We start from the raw sequence: 18,288 nt of genomic DNA on the forward strand, positions 1-18,288 counted from the left end.
TGGAAGAGAACCTTAGTTCAGCTACGCTGGACGACATGACGGACAGGCTTAGAGTCCTTAAACTAGCTAATTCATTCATTTCGGAGGCCGTAGTACATTTAACCAAACTTACGGCTAAGAACTCAGGATTCGCCATTCAGGCACGTAGGGCGCTGTGGCTAAAATCCTGGTCAGCTGATGTAACTTCTAAGTCCAAATTACTTAATATACCTTTCAAAGGGCAAACTTTATTTGGGCCCGGTTTGAAAGAAATTATCGCTGACATTACAGGAGGTAAGGGCCACGCCCTGCCTCAAGACAAAGCCAAAGCTAAGGCTAGACAGTCTAATTTTCGTCCCTTTCGGAATTTCAAAGCAGGAGCAGCACCAACTTCCACTGCACCAAAACAGGAAGGAGCCGTTGCTCGTTACAGACAAGGCTGGAAACCTAACCAGTCCTGGAACAAGGGCAAGCAGGCCAGGAAACCTGCTGCTGCCCCTAAGACAGCATGAATCGAGGGCCCCCGATCCGGGACCGGATCTAGTGGGGGGCAGACTCTCTCTCTTCGCCCAGGCTTGGGCAAGAGATGTTCAGGATCCCTGGGCGCTAGAGATCATATCTCAGGGATACCTTCTAGACTTCAAATTCTCTCCCCCAAGAGGGAGATTTCATCTGTCAAGGTTGTCAACAAACCAGATAAAGAAAGAAGCGTTTCTACGCTGTGTACAAGATCTGTTATTAATGGGAGTGATCCATCCGGTTCCGCGGTCGGAACAAGGACAAGGGTTTTACTCAAACCTGTTTGTGGTTCCCAAAAAAGAGGGAACTTTCAGGCCAATCTTGGATTTAAAGATCCTAAACAAATTCCTAAGAGTTCCATCGTTCAAAATGGAAACTATTCGGACAATCTTACCCATGATCCAAAAGGGTCAGTACATGACCACAGTGGATTTAAAGGATGCTTACCTTCACATACCAATTCACAAAGATCATTACCGGTATCTAAGGTTTGCCTTCTTAGACAGGCATTACCAGTTTGTAGCTCTTCCATTCGGATTGGCTACGGCTCCAAGAATCTTCACAAAGGTTCTGGGTGCCCTTCTGGCGGTACTAAGACCGCGAGGAATTTCGGTAGCTCCGTACCTAGACGACATTCTGATACAAGCTTCAAGCTTGCAAACTGCCAAGTCTCATACAGAGTTAGTTCTGGCATTTCTAAGGTCGCATGGATGGAAAGTGAACGAAAAGAAGAGTTCTCTCTTTCCTCTCACAAGAGTTCCATTCTTGGGGACTCTTATAGATTCTGTAGAAATGAAGATTTATCTGACAGAAGACAGATTAACAAAGCTTCTAAATGCATGCCGTGTCCTTCATTCCATTCAACTCCCGTCAGTAGCTCAATGCATGGAGGTGATCGGCTTAATGGTAGCAGCAATGGACATAGTACCCTTTGCACGTCTACATCTCAGACCGCTGCAATTGTGCATGCTGAGTCAGTGGAATGGGGATTACTCAGACTTGTCCCCTACTCTGAATCTGGATCAAGAGACCAGAAACTCTCTTCTATGGTGGCTTTCTCGGCCACATCTGTCCAGGGGGATGCCATTCAGCAGGCCGGACTGGACAATTGTAACAACAGACGCCAGCCTACTAGGTTGGGGCGCTGTCTGGAATTCTCTGAAGGCTCAGGGACAATGGAATCAGGAGGAAAGTCTCCTACCAATAAACATTCTGGAATTGAGAGCAGTTCTCAATGCCCTTCTGGCTTGGCCCCAGTTAAAAACTCGGGGGTTCATCAGGTTTCAGTCGGACAACATCACGACTGTAGCTTACATCAACCATCAAGGAGGGACAAGAAGCTCCCTAGCAATGATGGAAGTATCAAAGATAATTCGCTGGGCAGAGTCTCACTCTTGCCACCTGTCAGCAATCCACATCCCGGGAGTGGAGAACTGGGAGGCGGATTTCTTGAGTCGCCAGACTTTTCATCCGGGGGAGTGGGAACTTCATCCGGAGGTCTTTGCCCAAATACTTCGACGTTGGGGCAAACCAGAGATAGATCTCATGGCGTCTCGCCAGAACGCCAAACTTCCTCGCTACGGGTCCAGATCCAGGGATCCGGGAGCGGTTCTGATAGATGCTTTGACAGCACCTTGGAACTTCGGGATGGCTTATGTGTTTCCACCCTTCCCGCTGCTTCCTCGATTGATTGCCAAAATCAAACAGGAGAGAGCATCAGTGATTCTAATAGCGCCTGCATGGCCACGCAGGACTTGGTATGCAGATCTAGTGGACATGTCATCCTGTCCGCCTTGGTCTCTACCTCTAAGACAGGACCTTCTGATACAGGGTCCATTCAAACATCAAAATCTAACTTCTCTGAAGCTGACTGCTTGGAAATTGAACGCTTGATTTTATCAAAACGTGGTTTTTCTGAGTCGGTTATTGATACCCTGATACAGGCTAGGAAGCCTGTTACCAGAAGGATTTACCATAAGATATGGCGTAAATACCTATACTGGTGCGAATCCAAAGGTTACTCCTGGAGTAAGGTTAGGATTCCTAGGATATTGTCCTTTCTACAAGAAGGTTTAGAAAAGGGTTTATCGGCTAGTTCATTAAAGGGACAGATCTCAGCTCTGTCCATCTTGTTGCACAGGCGTCTGTCAGAAAATCCAGACGTCCAGGCCTTTTGTCAGGCTTTAGCTAGAATCAAGCCTGTGTTTAAAACTGTTGCTCCGCCATGGAGTTTAAACCTTGTTCTTAACGTTCTACAAGGAGTTCCGTTTGAACCCCTTCATTCCATTGATATAAAGTTGTTATCTTGGAAAGTGTTATTTTTAATGGCTATTTCTTCGGCTCGGAGAGTCTCTGAGTTATCAGCTTTACATTGTGATTCTCCTTATTTGATCTTTCATTCAGATAAGGTAGTTCTGCGTACTAAACCTGGGTTCTTACCTAAGGTAGTCACTAACAGGAACATCAATCAAGAGATCGTGGTTCCTTCCCTGTGCCCGAATCCTTCTTCAAAGAAGGAACGTCTTCTACACAATCTGGATGTAGTTCGTGCCCTCAAGTTCTACTTGCAGGCAACTAAGGATTTTCGACAAACGTCTTCCCTGTTTGTCGTGTACTCTGGTCAGAGGAGAGGTCATAAGGCTTCGGCTACCTCTCTCTCCTTCTGGCTTCGTAGCATAATTCGTTTAGCCTATGAGACTGCTGGACAGCAGCCTCCTGAAAGAATTACAGCTCATTCTACTAGAGCTGTGGCTTCCACTTGGGCCTTTAAGAATGAGGCCTCTGTTGAACAGATTTGCAAGGCTGCAACTTGGTCTTCGCTCCATACTTTTTCCAAATTTTACAAATTTGACACTTTTGCTTCTTCGGAGGCTATTTTTGGGAGAAAGGTTCTTCAGGCAGTGGTTCCTTCTGTATAATGAGCCTGCCTATCCCTCCCGTCATCTGTGTACTTTTGCTTTGGTATTGGATCCCAGAAGTAATGATGACCCGTGGACTGATCACACATAACAGAAGAAAACATAATTTATGCTTACCTGATAAATTCCTTTCTTCTGTTGTGTGATCAGTCCACGGCCCGCCCTGTTTTTTAAGGCAGGTAAATATTTTTTAAATTATACTCCAGTCACCACTTCACCCTTGGTTTCTCCTTTCTCGTTGATTCTTGGTCGAATGACTGGGAGTGACGTAGAGGGGAGGAGCTATATGCAGCTCTGCTGGGTGAATCCTCTTGCATTTCCTGTTGGGGAGGAGTTATATCCCAGAAGTAATGATGACCCGTGGACTGATCACACAACAGAAGAAAGGAATTTATCAGGTAAGCATAAATTATGTTTTTTTGTTCTTTTCTGTTCTTTGTTCACATTTATTTAGCAATTCCATTCAGTGGTATATGGATAGATTTATGCACCAAAAGGGCTCTCCGTCTACTATGCCTCCTAAATCTAAGGATAAGAGGGGGGGGCGGCAGGACGCTGGACTCTAGCATTGATACCCCCTCAGACAAAAGCTCACCGTCCATAATGGGTAGTAATATGGCAGAGTTTGCAGTCGAGGTGGCAAAAATTTTAACTCCCCAATTTGAGTGAGTTAAATCGGAAATTAGAACCGAAATTTCAAATCTTACTGTAGAAGTCAGACAATTTTCCACAAGGCTTGAAGAAGCCGAAAATAGGATTTCGGATTTAGAAGATAGATTTAACATACAGGAGCCCATTACAGAATCTCATAGAAAAATAATTGCATCCTTGCAAGCTAAGATTGAAGACCTTGAGGACCGCTCAAGACGAAATAATCTGAAAGTAATAGGCCTCCCAGAATCATCAGAGTTTCAAGACCTGATGGCCTTTGTCTCTATAACGCTACCTCAGGCTTTGCAGATTCCAGCTCCTGCCATCCCTTTTCAGATAGAGAGGGCCCACAGGATAGGGCCGCGTAGAGAATCTAATGAAGGTAATAGACCCAGACCAGTGATATTTAAATTCCTCAATTTCCAGGATAAGATGCTATATTTAAAGCACTATCGAAAATGCAATCCTTTGGTATTCGGCTCTTATAGACTGCTAATCTTTCAGGATTTCTCATCAGAAACCCTGGCTAAGAGAAGAGACATGTCTTTTTTATGGCAGATTACAGAAGGGGAATTATGATATTAAATTGATTTATCCTGCGAGACTGGTAGTTATGAGAGACGGCAAATACCTTACATTAAATAACGTTGTGGAAGCAGAGACTTTCTGCAGAGAGGAGGGGGTCCCATAAAGCAGTAAGTAAGAGACATTGCCTTATTGTTATAGTTTTTCGGGGATTGCTATGCAGATGAATCATTACAAGATGTGCCTTTTTTCTTTTTTTTTTTTTTTCTTCCTTCTCCTTCTTTCCTCCTCCCCTGCCCTGTCGTCCAATCACGTTCGTCGACCATCTTCACAATGCATACTTAAAATTTGATGGGAGGTAAATTAAATTTACTGTCCTGGAATGTGGGAGGCATAACCTCCCCAATCAAACGTAAATCCATAATTAAACACTTGGGAAGATTTCAGCCCGATATAGTCTTGCTCCAAGAATTACATCTTAAGCCTCAAGAGTTTCCCAAACTTAAATCTAAATGGGTGGGGGAGGTTGTCGCAGCTCCATCCTCATCCAGAAAAAGAGGGGTGGCCATACTACTGAACAAAAATTTGGATTATCATTTGGACAATGTGGAAGTAGATCCTGATGGGAGGTTTTTAATATTGGAAATTGAGGTTAATAAGATACATTATGTATTATGTAACATCTATGGTCCGAATCAAATAGACCATAATTTTTGGTCTGGATTAACACTTAAACTACATAAATTTATAGGGCGTAACTTAATTATTGCTGGGGACCTTAATCTAATCGCAGATACCACGTTAGATAATCTGAAAAAAAAGGTCACTGAAGGCGAGATGTAGGAAGGTTCGAATCTTCCACAAGTTGTGTGCACAATTGGGTCTAGTTGATATTTGGCGTTCACAGAACCCGGATAGTCGCACATTCACATGCATGTAACACGCCCAGCAGATGCTGTCCAGGATCGACTACTTCCTCATTTCAGATTCTCTCCTTAGCTGGAACTGGACTTCTCGAATTGAAGACATTGTAATTTCGGACCACGCTGTCATCTCATTGACATGCAATACAGTAGTAAGAAATATCGGCGGTAATCGTTTCCTCTTTCCCAAATTTTTAATTAATAATATGAGTTTCCAAAATTGGTTACGTTTGAGGTGGGCAGATTATTCTAGAAATAACAGGAACTATTTAGATAAGATTGAGGTATTCTGGGAATCATCCAAGGCGGTCTTGCGTGGGGAGATAAAATCCTACATTTTCTCCCTGAAAAAGAAATACACTCAGGTTGGTAGGCAGTTGTCTAATCAAGTCAAGAATGCATGCAGAGCCTATATTAACAATCCCACCAAATATCGTTGGGAGATATTTAAACGCTAAGAGTGCGCGATATACATATAAAACAAAATAGTGTTCAGGAGGACATTAGATTGAAAGCCATATATGGAGGTCATAAAGGTAGATCGGCAAAGTTTCTAGCTAGGTTGGTTAAAGCCTCCCCAAGGCAAGCTATCCCCGCAATGAAACAGGGCGCTTCTCGCTACTCGAAGCACCCTGACATTGAAAGGGTCTTTGTTGAATACTTCCAAGATGTGTATAAATCAGAGCCCCCTAATTTAACAAAAAAAAAGAGAATTTTGGCAGAGGATAAAGGTCCCAAAATTATCAGAGGAAATGAGGAACTCTTTAAATGCTCCTATTTCTGAAGGAGAGATAATAGCCGCAATTAAACACCCTAAACCAAATAAAGCAGCAGGGCCAGACTCGTTTCCCATCGAATTTTATAGGATTTTAGAACCACAGGTGGTAACAGTATTGGAAAAGCTATTCAACTATTATTTTTCTGAAAACTCTAGTTGTTCTCAGTATTTTGCAGCGCGAACATCTCATTAATCTTGAAAAAGGGCAAGGAACCCGAGTTACCTAATTCCTATACATAAACCATGTATTGGTAGCATAATACACGGGGACCAATCTGGTTTTATGCCAGGACGAAACCCGGTCAGAAACATGTGGAAACTGTTAATACTTATTGAGTCCTATTGGAATAGGTACGCGCTTCCCAATCATTATAAGAACACAGATAAAGCAATTTTAACAGTGGACGCAGAGAAGGCATTTGACCGTGTCAGCTGGGATCATTTGTTTTTCTCCCTTGATCAATTTGGCTTGTTAGGACAGTTTAATGATTATATTAGGCTAATCTATAGCGCCCCGACTTCTGCAGTGATTATTAACAATGTTTCATCTCAACGACTGACCATGTACAGAGGTACCAGGCAGGGATGTCCACTTTCCCCTCTTTTGTTCAATATTAGTTTAGAACCTTTGGCTATATTATTGCGCCAGGAGCTATATGGTATTTCATTGGCAGGGGAGAAACATGTTCTGCTTCTTTATGCAGATGATCTACTTTTATTTTTATCTAATCTCAAGATAGCACTACCAATCTTGCAAGGTATTATTCTTGATTTCGGGGCGATATCAGGTTATAAGATAAACACTACAAAATCAGAACTCCTGTGGTTGCAAAAAGAATCCACACCCACCACAGATCATCCGTTTATGGAAGTCTCACAAATCTCATACTTAGGTTTGAGATTGTCATGAAACCCGGCGGAATGGTATAATGCAAATTATGTGGATTGCCTGGAACAATGTTACAAAAAACTCGGGGAGTGGTCTGGGCTGCCTATATCCCTTTCGGCACGAGTAATGCTGATTAAATCAGTTATTTTTCCTAAATTTCTATATATTCTACAGAATATTCCGTTATTTCTTCATAAAAAAGACATCGCTAAGTACAATAAAGCATGTGCGCGCTTTTTATGGAAAGATTCTAAACCAAGAATTACATGCCATCGACTTATGAATAATAAGCTGGCAGCGGGTCTCGCTCTCCCTAACATCCAGGCCTACAATCTAGCTTGTATTTCTAGATTTGCGATAGACTGGTTAACGGAAAAAGAGCAAATTTCCCCCTTTACTTGGGAATCAGGGATGGTTGCTTCCTTTTATCTGAAGGCGTTACTCCAATGCCCACTGACTATGCTACCATCTAACATCTTCTACTCATCTATGTTTAAGAATATCATAGTGGCATGGCAGAAACTGTGTAGTATTCTAGAGTGTCCCGCACATGTTTCAAACTACTTATCTATCTTTGGCAATCCTAACTTTATACCTGGGTTGTCCAACCGGATCTTTAAGGAATGGGAGAGAAAGGGTCTGAAATCTTTGAGACAGATCTTGGGAAATGCAGGTCTGCCAGTAACGTTTGCAGAATTAGTGCTGAATTTTGATTTATGGACTCATGAATTTTATGCTTACTTGCAAGTCAGGCATTACCTGCAAGAACTACTTTGTCATTTTGGAAATAATTGGTCTTTAGGAGACATTCAAGCCAGGTTAACCTTATATGCATCCGGTGTATATGCAATTTCTCCATTATATTTACTTATAACGCAAAAGTCCTCCAATATTCAAGTTAGCGATATGACAGTAAAATGGTCCCGCTATTTCTCAGATATAGATGAGCAGATTATTACTAACAGTTTCAAGATAGCACAACAAAGTTGGGTTCCAACTACATGGAGAGAATCGCAAATTAAAGTAGGTCTACAGAGGTATCTTACACCGGATCTGTTATCTAAATGGTATAAGACAAATATTCTCTGCTCTAGATGTTCTGCAATAAGGGCGGATATATTTCATTGATTGTGGGAATGTCCCAAAATTATCCAATATTGGAAGAAGATAACTTACTGGATGAACACAATCTTACAGTTGGACCACCAACTAAAGCCTATAGAGATTTTTTTCTTGGTAAATTATCAAGGCACAACTAAAAATTATAATCTCATTAATACAATTATATTAACAGGACGTATTCTTATCCTTAAATTATGGAAGGCACGAGATGCACCCCAGATATCCCACTTCAAAAAAGCTTTATTAAATCAGTTTACTATTGAACAATTTAATATCCCTTACCCTCATGAAGATCATTTACCCATCTTTTTTAAGAAGTGGGAAATTTTTGTTAAATCCCTACCTATGGCATGCCAAAGAAAGGTGATAAAACCATTTTGTGAATCCGAGTTTATATTGACAAATATATATGCTGGCCACTTCCCTAGAAGTTGGGTAGATGACCAAGAGTGATATTTGGGGGGCGGGCGTGGGTTTGGGCGGTTGGGTCAGCGGAGGAGGGTCGGGGTCTCTTTTTTTCCCCCTTTCTTTTCTTTGTATCTTTCTGTTCCATTTGTATTTATTTTTTTCTTATGTATGTCAGGTATTGTTCGGAATTCTTACGCTTTACAGAGTAAGGGTATAAATCACCCACTATATGTTAGTATAAGGCTATTATTTTAAGGCATAGGATCAAATGAATTTCGAAACAAGCATGGTTTTTGTGATGCTTTGGTTTGGTATCTACATAAATTGTATAATATGTTGTGCCTTGTAAGATTGTACACGTTCGATTTGAACGTCTTTGTAATTTTTGTACTTTTATTGCAATAAATGAAAAATTTGTTATAAAAAAAAAAAAAAAAAAGCTGGGCCATCCTGTACGGCTGCGGACTGCTGTAATGTCTCAGCTGGTCTCGACCTTCCCAGTGTTGTGGAATGAATCGTTTCAAGCTCCTTTGCTAACTGAGGTTGGGCGATGGACAGGAATCCTCATAAGGCAAATTGAGGAAAACACTCTGTGCCTGGCATCATGCGAAGGAAACCCTAGGTACATTCAGACTCGTTTGGTGACTGGAGTGGGCTTAATTATATCACACGATCCTGCCCCGCAGGCTGCTACTTATCCCCTTGAGATGCGGGTATTGTAGATCTCCACAGTGAAAGTGTGTTAGCGTTAACTTTGGCCATGTTGGCCTCCTGTGTTGTTTTAAAAATTGCTTAATAATGCTTTAGTTCTTTTCATTCATTCTACAATTTTATTTCTATTTTTAATATTATGAAACATGGCTGCTACACAAGAACTTTACATGCATGAGAGACTCTCAGTGGAACTCTTAAATAACAGTATGCTGCTCTGAGTAATATCGGCAAATGCCATAAATTGCTAACATGTTAACTTGTTGGCCAGCAGCTCCTATGACTTGCTTTTCTAAACCTGGCTATGTCTTTTATGGCCATTCAAATTTATCAGCAGATGCCTTTACTTATTTTTACGTCTGATCATGCTATGTGTGTACTGTCGCTGCATGTATGACTTAATCCGTTTTGTTGCACTTATTCTTTTTCTTTTTTTTTCTTTCCTTTTAGAATCTTGAGGGAAGCTTGTCAGGCAGTACAATCCATTAGTAACAGCGTGTACCCATGCTAACTAGTTTAGATTTACCTGTGAAATATCTGACATGTATAGATTAATCCCACTCTGTAAATATTTCTGTTGGGTTGCAAATGTCACAACTTGTGTTATTCTATAGAAAGGCAAATCTGGGTATGATGTGGGTTGTTGTTATATGTGTGATTTGTTGTAGAATTGTTGTTTTATTTTTGCTCCCCAATTGACAATACATGAACCGCTGTACTCACTGTGGGCTGAATTAGCCACCCCAAATACATCCCTGTAGTTTAGGGACTCTCCCATATTTATATGTAATTCAGTAGAAAATGTCTGTTTAGTCTCAAGAGGGCACATTGCCCTGTGAAGTGCCTAGTATGAATAACCCATATATGCTCTGGTTATCCCCAGAAATGTGATCTCATACACGTATTGTAAAGCACCTGTAGTACAACCGATACGTGACAGGCGCAATCCACCTCTAATGTAACTTTAGCCTTGCACTTATCTTCTAGCAAAAGCACATTTGGGATGACAATGTGAATATCGCCAATATTACTCCCCTCAGACATAGCCAGGAAACTAAAGCATCCCTGAAAAAAAAACAAAAAAACCCATTCAAATACTCAGTTATATAAATTATTTATTTCTAGGTGGGTTGGGGCCCACATATGTCATATCATACAGTTATATCCCCTCATTTCAATGTTGGCCCACTATCTATTGAGGATAACAATTAACATGTGTCGGTCGCAAATCACTATCAATGTAAATTAGTCTTGCCCTTATCCTTTAGCAAAACTGTAGTTGAGCCGGCAATGTGAATATCATCAATATTACCTCCCTCAGACAGATCTAGGAACCTAAAACATTCCTGGGAAAACTCACTCGGACATTAAGTTATATGAATAATATCATTATAAACAGGTTGCAGCCTCTGCATATCATGTCCTACAGTTATATTTTTTTATTTAAATGCTGGCACATGGTTTCTTAAGGGTAAACTATTAGACAGAATAACCAAGCTCTTATTATAGCTATCCCATATAAATGCCTGGGCTGCCTCCAGTAACGTGATTTAGTGTACATATTGTAAACCACTTGCAGCACAATATATTTGCGATGGCCGCAATTCACCCTTATTGTAATATAACCTTGCCCTTATCTTCTAGCAAAACCATACTTAAGCGGACAAAAAAAAAAAAACCCCACTCAAACATCAAGCTATATAAACTATTTCTTTTTAAATGAATTGGGGCCCCCACATATCGTATCATACAGTCTCATTTAAATGTTGACCCATTGTTTATTGTGTGTGAGACACTAGACAGGATAACTTACTTATAGAATCTGGCATGCCTCTCTAAGAGGTCTATCATTACGTGGGTTTTGGCGGATCCTCTGCTAAATCAAATGCATAAGCTTGTTTGTTTTACTTTGTTTAATTTACACTATTGAGTAACATATTCATAGTCAACTCGCCTATATACATACAAAGGGGATGGCTCACCCATCAAGCCATGAGGTCAACTGGAGTTATGTTTAGAATGTGTATTTAGTTTAGTTAAGTTGTTTTGTTTTTTTTATGTTTAGAGGGTTGGGGGGGGGGTTCGGGGTTTAGTTGGGGATGAAAATGTAAAATGAGGGTGCTGAACATATGAAGATAGCAAGACCGTAAATTGTTGTAGGTATTCTGGATATCTGTCATATACTGATCTCCTGAATTTCTGTTCAATGTTACCTTATGCCTACTGTATCTTTGGATGTAATCTTCATAATAATGTCTAGGACTGTTGATTGATGTATCCATGTGTTGGCTCTCAATAAAAATAATAAAAAAAAATTATAAAAAATAAATAAAATAATAGGAGTAAATAAAATCGTATGCTATATCTGAATCATGAACGGAAAAAAATGGGTTTAGTATCCTTTACTAACAGTGTGGGAAGTAGTTTTTAAGGTTGATTGTGCTACTTCCACCTTAGCTAGACAGACTATTCCTATGGAAGATAGTTCTTTGTTTAGGGATCCAATGGATCGCAAATCTGACTTCTTGCTTAGGAAATTATTCTCCCAATCGTCTCTTCAGCTTAGACCTGCAGTTGCTATCATCTGTGTGGCCGCTGCAGTGTCCTTCTGGTGCGATTTCTCTTTCTCAGATGGTTTCTAATCAATCTTCTGAGTATATTACCAACTGCATTAAAATCTTAAAATGGCTAATGATTTAATTTGTGATAAAAAATATGTCCATTGCTGTTTTCTTAAGGTGAGCTTTTTGGCTTAAATCTTGGTCAGCTGACATGGCTTTAAAGAATAGGCTATTATCAGTCCCTTTTGCAGGGTAGATGCTTTTTGTATTAGAATTGGATTATATTATAAAAAACTGTCTCTGGGGGGGAAAATGGGATTTTCTTTCTCAGGACAAGAAATCTAAGGGGAAGTACAAACAAACAAATAGTTTTTGTTCCTTTTGTTCCCCTAGAGATCAAAAGTCTCCTCCAACCAGAAGTCGGAATCCTCCAAACCTTCCTGGAAACCAGAATCTTCTTGGTCTAAAAACAAACAGACTCAAATCAGAAATCTGCATGAACGGTTTCACCTGACTCACGTTTCATAGGATCCTGTAAAGGCGGCTACCTTTGTTCAATGTGTTCAAGACTTATAGGATATGGGAATGATCCAACCTGTTCCAATATCTCCACATGGTCAAGGTTTCTACTCTATCCTCTTCATTGTCCCAAAGAAGGAAGGCGCTTATGGTCTTATTCTTTGTTCAGGTATTCGCTTTCAAAATGAAAACGATCTGTACCATCTTGCCTCCAATTCATGAGGGCCAATTTATGACAACTACAGATTTAAAGATCTGCACATTGAAATTTGCAAGGATCATTACCAATGTGTGGCCCTCCAATTCGTTCTGGCTACTGCCCCTCGCATCTTCAAGAAGGTTTTAGGGGCTCTCTTAGCAGTAACCAGAGCTCAGGGAATCTCTGTTGCTTCTTATTTGGAAGATATCTTGGCCCAGGCTCTGTCTTTATCTCTGGATACTGCTGATACCCACAGAATGGTATCTTTCCTTCAGGTACATGGATGTGGGAAATCAATGTCCCTAAAAGTTTGTTATTATCAGCCACAAGGGTAGTCTTTCTGGGTTTGATAATAGACTCGGTTTAAATTAGCTTAATTTTCACAGAACTTCACTGAACCAAGCTTCATACTGTGCCTGTCTTTTCCTACAGATGGCTTATTCTCCATCTGTAGAACAATGTATGGAAGTAGTGAGTCTTATGGTAGCAGCGTCAGACACTGTACTTTTTTGCTCTCTTTCATCTTTGTCCTTTAGTTCCTGAATTATCTACCCTGTTTTCTGATCACCCCTTCATGTTTTTTCATCAAGATAAAGCAGTCCTCCAGACTAATATCATTTTCTATCGAAGCTAGTGTCTTCAGAAAATATTAATCAGGAAGTTGCTGTTCCTTCTCTTTGAGCAAATCCTTCTAACTCTTAGGGACACCTACTTCACAATTTGGATGTAGTCAGAGCCTTAACATTCTATCTTCAGGCTACTTAAGATTTTAGTCAGTCTTCTAGCTTGTTTGTCCACTTTTCAGGTCCCAGAAAGGGTCAAAAGACTACAGCAGGGGCCTTGGTGTCATGGCTAAAACAGACTATTCCTAAGGCATACTTTGTTGCGGGAAAACTGCCTCCAAAAAGAGTTACTACTCATTATACTAGATCTATATCTACTACTTAGGCCTTCAAAAATGTCGCCTCCTTGGAACAGATTTGCAAGGTGGCAACTTGGTCTTCTCTTCATACCCTTTCTAAAAAAAAAATATTTTAGATCTTTATTGTTCTTCTGAAGCTGCTTTTGTCTGGAAAGTCCTTTTCTGCAGTGTTCAGAAAATACGAACTGCAATCATTTTGTCCCATCCTTAACATGGACTCTCAGCTTGGGTATTGTATCCCACATGTTAGGACTCTTCTAATCTTATGAAAGAAAACAGAATTTATACTTACCGATAAATTTCTTTCTTTTCATTTTTACTAGATGGGTGATAGTTCTTATTGTCACATCTTAACCCTGCTTTCTGTCTTTTTTCTACCTTTTCTATCTTTCTCCTCTGCTCGGCTCTACTAAGGGGGAGAGGAGACGAGAGGGATTAAAGCTCTTGTGAGGGTTCTTGACCTCTTCCTAGTGGCAGGAAATACTGTATATCCCACATGTTATGGACACCTACGGACTCTCATCGAAAAAAATACATTTATCAGAAAGTATAAATTCTGTTTTATCATTAGGCTTGGGAAAGTTCAGTTCTGGGCCCTTGCATGTTGGAAATAATTTCTCAGGGCTACAGAATAGGCGTTTCATGAAAGCCTTCTTAAAGGGACAGTAAACCTTAAAAATAATGTTATATAATTCTGCACATAGTGCAGAATTATATAACATTATTTAAGTGCTATAGTTCTAATAGCCTTTTTTCTCTTTAAATATGTAAAAATTACGGTGCTTTTACAGATCTGCTCTCTGCTGAGCGGGTCTGTAATATTTAGTCAGCGCATCGGGCCAGCTGTATAGTCACAGTCCGGCCCGACCGCGCCATAGCACTAAGTGCAGCTCGCTCCTGTCATAGGAGCGAGCTGCACTTAGTCTTATGGCGCGGTCGGGCCGGGCTGTGACTATACAGCTGGCCCGATGCGCTGACTAAATATTACAGACCCGCTCAGCAGAGAGCAGAGAGCGGGTCTGTAAAAGCGCCGTAATTTTTACATATTTAAAGAGAAAAAAGGCTATTAGAACTATAGCACTTAAATAATGTTATATAATTCTGCACTATGTGCAGAATTATATAACATTATTTTTAAGGTTTACTGTCCCTTTAAGGAAGATTCCTATTGTCTCTAAGTTCTTTGGGATCCCTTGAAGGCATTGTGTTAAGGAATTGGAAGCAACGGAAATACTGTTCTGGGTTCACAAATAAACCAGGAGTTCTACTCCAACCTCAAAACTCAAAACAAGTTTCTGAAAATGCTAACTTTCAAAATGGAGACAATTTGCATTATATTTCCTTTAGTGTAGAAGGGTCAGTTTATGTCTATAATTGCCTATTTACGTACCCCTATTCACAGGGATCAAGTCAGTTTGCTGAGAGTTTCCTTTCTCAACAAGCATTATCAATTTCTGGCACTCTCATGTGGTCTGGCAATAGTTCCCAAAGGTTCTGGGAACATTGCTGACTGTGGTACAAGCTCAAAGGTATCTCTGTAGCTCTGTACCTGAATGATATTCTGTTGCAGGCACCCTTTCTTTTACGGCAGTGAAGCACATGGAAGCAGTTTTTCAGCTGCTTCACATTAGAAAATCAACCTAAACTCCTTAGACTGGGGTATTCTTACTAGGGTCTATAATTAACTCAGTGACTATGAGACTTCTGTGACAGAACAGCACAGACCCTGAGTACTACAAACCTGTGCTCAACTCCATCTCAATCCTCTTCCTTCTGTTATACAAACAAAAGACAAAGTACAACTGTAACTCACTTAAAAAAAAGATAAAAATGGGGGGCGGAGCTTGGCCGCACAGGAAGATGGCCGCATGAAACACTAGCTCCTAGGCCCCACTACCCAAGCAGGATAAAAAAAGCTACCTGGCCCCTATAAAACGTGCTTAGTGGAGCTTGGATCACAGGCAGTACAACCGGAGGGGCGACTGACAGCGAAACAAGGCAACAAAACCCCTGCGCACATAGCTAACAGCAACGGCCTTGGCACCCACTTGGCGTTCCGACATCCCCAGGCAGTGCAGTAAGAAAAGTTAACACACATGGGACAAAGCACGATACGAGAGTTAGCCCAGAAACAGACACAAGTGAGTAAGCGGAGTGAAGGGGGGATATAAGACATTGGGCTAGGAGCTCCCTCTGACTACCAGTGCCGGACAAACCTCCTTCTGTGGCGATAATCTCAGGGAACAGCAGGCCACACAAAACGACACACAAACGGAGGGCTGTGACATCTAGAAGTGTGAACGGAACACACCAGGGCTCTATCACAGCGGGCAGAAGGGAAAAATAAAAAGGAACAAGTGGGTTAAGTAGGCAACAGTGCATCTCAACATAAACTGCTCTCCCTTATACAGAACAGTTGCCAGCAAGCTGCAGAGTGTGGTTGGAGTACAGAGGGCTGCTTGTCCTTAGAGATATTACACTAAAGGCAATCAAAAATACGACTGCAGTATACAGTAGAAGAAAGAGACACTGACATACTGTGAAACAACACTACATGGTTGATATACCCCCTGCCTGTCTGCACATATACAACTCCCAGTACTTAAAATATACAAAGCAATCTGAGTGCAGTGCAGGCTCATAAGGATACAAGCCCCTTGTTATGTCTTTACCTATGTGTGTACGGCAGCTGCCTATGCTATAAAATCTAACTCCTCTGCCTTTATTATTGGTTTTGGACATGCCTGGCCGCAGGCTGAATAAACCAGACAAAAGCAACAAATCTAAATCTATCCATCAATACCTAAAAACTCAAGTGACACCTCCTATGAACACAGAGATGGAGAAAACAATAGAGCAGGAACCTGAGACATCACAAAAGCTTCCAACAGAACTGTGAGATAGCACCCCAATAACCAAAGATGATCTCAAAGCTTTGTGCACAAAGGAGGATATAAAATAAATTATTGGAGAAGTCAAGGGCTGGTATGGAGAACTTAAAAAGATATGTCTAAAGTCACTAGCAGGGTATCAGCTCTAGAGGAAAATCACAACACCACTTTTAAGGATATACAGCATATTTCAAAATTAGCCTATGAACAGGAGAAGACCATCCATTACTTAGTAGAACGGGTCGAGGACCTCGATAACAGAGGTAGACGCAACAATCTACGGATACATGGAGACATGTTTAGAACCCTCAAAGGTACAAATGATTCTCCAGATGTCTGCATTGAGAGAGCACATAGAGCTTTGCGGGCAAAGCCACCACCAAAAGCACCACCTAGGGACATTATCTTAAAACTACTTAACTATAAAGACCGTGAGGAAATCCTACGCCACGCCAGGTAAAAGCAGAAGTTCACTCACACAGGAAACCACATACAGATATTTGCGGACCTCTGCCCGACAACATTACAGAAGAGAAGGGAACTTCATTTTATTACATCATCAAGACAACAAAACATTCCGTATAGATGGGGTTTCCCTGTCAGTATCGTTGCTACTAAAGGCAACATCACAGCTGTTTACAAAACCCTGGAAGATTTACCCAGCTTCAATAAGACTCTACAACTTAACATTAAACACCCAGAAGAAGAAGGACTCACCACAGTGGGAAGAGACCATCTAAAAAGGCCCAGCACTGAAGGGCTGCAGAAAGAGAAATCAACGCATCAACCCCTAGTAAAGAGGTAGTTGATGGACATAGCAGGCAATGGACACTGTTCCGGGGACTAAGCTGGATTATCTAACTGCTTTGGCCTTGGTAGCTTAAGGTCGTATATTTACTTTCATTTACAATATGTTTTGAAAAATGTTTGGGGGTGGGGATACTACCCTTAGTATTGAATTTACTGTTACAATATTAGTAAAACGTGTTGTTGATTGCTTTACTACAGTATTAGTTTAATACACCAGTATTATCTTTCAATTTACAGGAAACGATACACTGTTTGTTGTATTATTGTTTGCACTGTTCTAAGAGGCATAGTACTGTACTCAGGGCACTCATCACGATTTAGGAACAGAGAACCTACACTAGAGCACCAAACCACAGACAGGGAAAAGGCAGTTGACTGTGTATAAACACGGAAGCATTTCAGTCCCGTTCAGGGTAATCTAATCTGTAAAGATGTCAAGCATGCACTCACACTCACTACAGTGAACGTGAACGGCTTAAACAGCCCGGAAAAAAGTTTTTCGATCTTTAGAGACTTGTACAAAAACACGGGCGACATCCTGTTTATACAGGAAACGAAGCAGAGACCCTAAACTTCTATCACACAAATATAGGAACACCTTTTTAGCCTCAGGTACTCCTAAAAAGGGCGGAGTAGCCATATTATTCAAGAACTCGGTCCAATTTCAGCCCACATACATTGAAAAAGACAAAAGTGGAAGATATATTATTCTAGTGGGCCTCTTATTTAACAGGCCAATTACCCTAGCAAATATCTACCTGCCAAACAAAGACCAGCACCACACATTCAAAACAGTATTTCACTCATTGTTAATTCATGCCAAAGGGACGCTGTTTTTGGGAGGGGATCTTAATCTACCGCTGGAACCGCAGGCGGACACATCATCTGGGTCCACTAGCACATCCAAGCGGGTGATTAGGACTGTCAGAAACTATATACAACAACTGAAATTACATGATGTAT

Source organism: Bombina bombina, chromosome 2 (genome assembly GCF_027579735.1).
Source record: "Bombina bombina isolate aBomBom1 chromosome 2, aBomBom1.pri, whole genome shotgun sequence".
Taxonomy (NCBI): Eukaryota; Metazoa; Chordata; class Amphibia; order Anura; family Bombinatoridae; genus Bombina; species Bombina bombina.